The 2500-nt window shown below is 32.0% G+C and overlaps 1 protein-coding gene across 6 annotated transcripts in view; it reads right to left on the bottom strand.

Annotated features, from left to right (window-relative positions):
• LOC143026637 (LIM/homeobox protein Lhx9-like) overlaps window positions 1-2500 on the bottom strand; it is a 240807-nt gene that overhangs the window by 163491 nt on the left and 74816 nt on the right. The window lies entirely within an intron of this gene.

Raw genomic sequence — 2500 nt, 5'->3', positions numbered from 1 at the left:
AGGGTGAGATGGAGGAGGGTGGATGAGTGGGAGGGATGGGAGGGGTGGGAAAGGAAGGAAGGGGTGGGAGTGACGGATGACACATGTGCTATATGGGAGGTGAATGAAATAATTCAACAGGCGACGGAACTAAAGGGAAACTGATAAAGAAGAGACAGGGGAGGGAGATAAGGTAATGGAAATTAGGAAGAGAAGGAGAATTGAAGGAGAAATGAAAACAGAGGTATGGAAGAGTAAAAAAATATAGAAGAGAAGGGTAAAAATGTGAATGAATGATGAAATGAATATACAAATAGATAAATTAATAGATTAATGGATAAATGAATATATTTATAAATGAATAGATAAACAAATACACAAATAAATAAATCAATAAATAGATGAATAAATAAATAAATAAATAAATAGATAAACAATAATTTAATAAGTTGATTAATTGATAAACAAATAAATAAATAATTGAAAGTATAGATATATACATACATACATACATACATACATACATACATACATACATACATACATACATACATACATACATACATACATACATACATACATACATACATACATACATATGTACATACACACATACATACATACATACATACATACATACATACATACATACATACATACATACATACAGACAGACATACATACATATATACATACATATTTACATACATACACATACTTACATACATACATACATACATACATACATACATGCACACATACATACATACATACATACATACATACATACATACATACATACATGCATACATACATACATACATACATACATACATACATACATACATACATACATACATACATAAATACATACATACATACATACATACATACATACATACATACATACATACATACATACATACATACATACATACATACATATACTATCGAACATCATTTAGAAAGTAACTGTTTGATAAATGATAGCCAGCATGGATTCAGAAGGAAACGTTCTTGCGCGACTAACTTACTCGAATTCTACAACATAGTCATCTCGAATTATGACAAAATATACAATGGAGATTTAATAAATCTAGATTTTGCAAAAGCTTTTGATAATGTCCCCACAAAAGACTAATTACTAAATTAACTTCACACGGAATAAGTGATAGCCTATTAAGTTGGACTATTAAATGTTTGAATGATCGAAAACAGAGAGTTGTTCTAAATGGTAAAACTTGTAGATGGAAAAATATTACGAGTAGAGTTCCTCAGGGTTCCATTCTTGGGCGATTTCTATCCATAGTACATATAAATGATATAGACCACGGACTGAAATCTATTTTCTACAAATTTGCTGATGATACAAAACTGTGCGGAATGGGAAATTATCACTTAAACCAATTAGATACTCATGAAGTTTTAGATAAACTACAGCAATGGTACGAAAAGTGGCTAATGAAATTTAATCCAAGTAAATGCAAGGTTGTGCACGAAGTTAAATATAACAGTAAGTACGATTACAATTTATTTGGAAATTCATTAACAAATGTGGATAGTGAAAAGGATCTCGGCGTAATTATCAGTGACGATCTCAAATCACCTAAGCAGTGTATTTCAGCCTCTGAGACAGCAAATAAGATTCTAGGCCTGATTGCGCGATCTTTTGACTTCAAAAGTCCATCTCTCATTAACAAGCAATATAAATCGTTAGTTCGTCCAAATTTGGAATATGCTGTTTCGTATGGTCACTGAATCTCATAAAGACATTGACAGATTGGAAAAAGTAAAACGGCGAGCCATAAAACTGATTCCAAATATAAAAAATAAATCATACAGATTCTAAAGGGAATTGACATCAAAAGTGACAAAGTTTTCACACTGAATGAGAATCCGACAAGAAATAATGGTCTCAAACTGTCAGGGAATAGATATAATTTGGAAGTGGGCAGAAACAACTTCGCCAACCGTGTAGTCAATGAATGGAATAAACTTCCTCCAGAGGCAGTGCAATATAATTCAGTTCGAAGCTTTAAGATTCGTTTAGATAAACACCTAAGTAAGATGCTGTAATGCCTGCCATTTATTTTATATTATTTATTTATTTGTTTGTTATTATTTGTCTGTTTATTCATTATTATTTGCTTGATAATCATTTATTATTATTTAGCTATCAGTTCATTATTATCTACTATTTACCTGTTTGTTTATTATCTAACGTTACCTATTTATTCATTTACTAATTTTATTTATTATAATCTATATTATTATAATTCTTATTTATTTATCATTCATGGAAAGAATGAGTGAAGAAAGACTAGTAAAAGGGGTATGAAAGGCAGATGTGGAGGGAGTGAACATGAGGGGACGTCCTAGGATGAGGTGGATGGATGGGGTGAAGGGGGCTTTGGGGAAGAGGGGAATGTCTGTTGAGGAAGGAAGGGAGAGGACGGAAGACAGAGGTGAGTGGAGAATGGTTGTATATGGATGATGTTGTGACTGCATGAGGAGGAATGGG

This window comes from Oratosquilla oratoria, chromosome 6 (assembly GCF_046742065.1).
Source record: "Oratosquilla oratoria isolate Oo_2021 chromosome 6, ASM4674206v1, whole genome shotgun sequence".
NCBI lineage: Eukaryota > Metazoa > Arthropoda > Malacostraca > Stomatopoda > Squillidae > Oratosquilla > Oratosquilla oratoria.
Note: the sequence above shows the minus strand (reverse complement) of the source record. Positions and strands in the feature narration are given on the sequence as shown.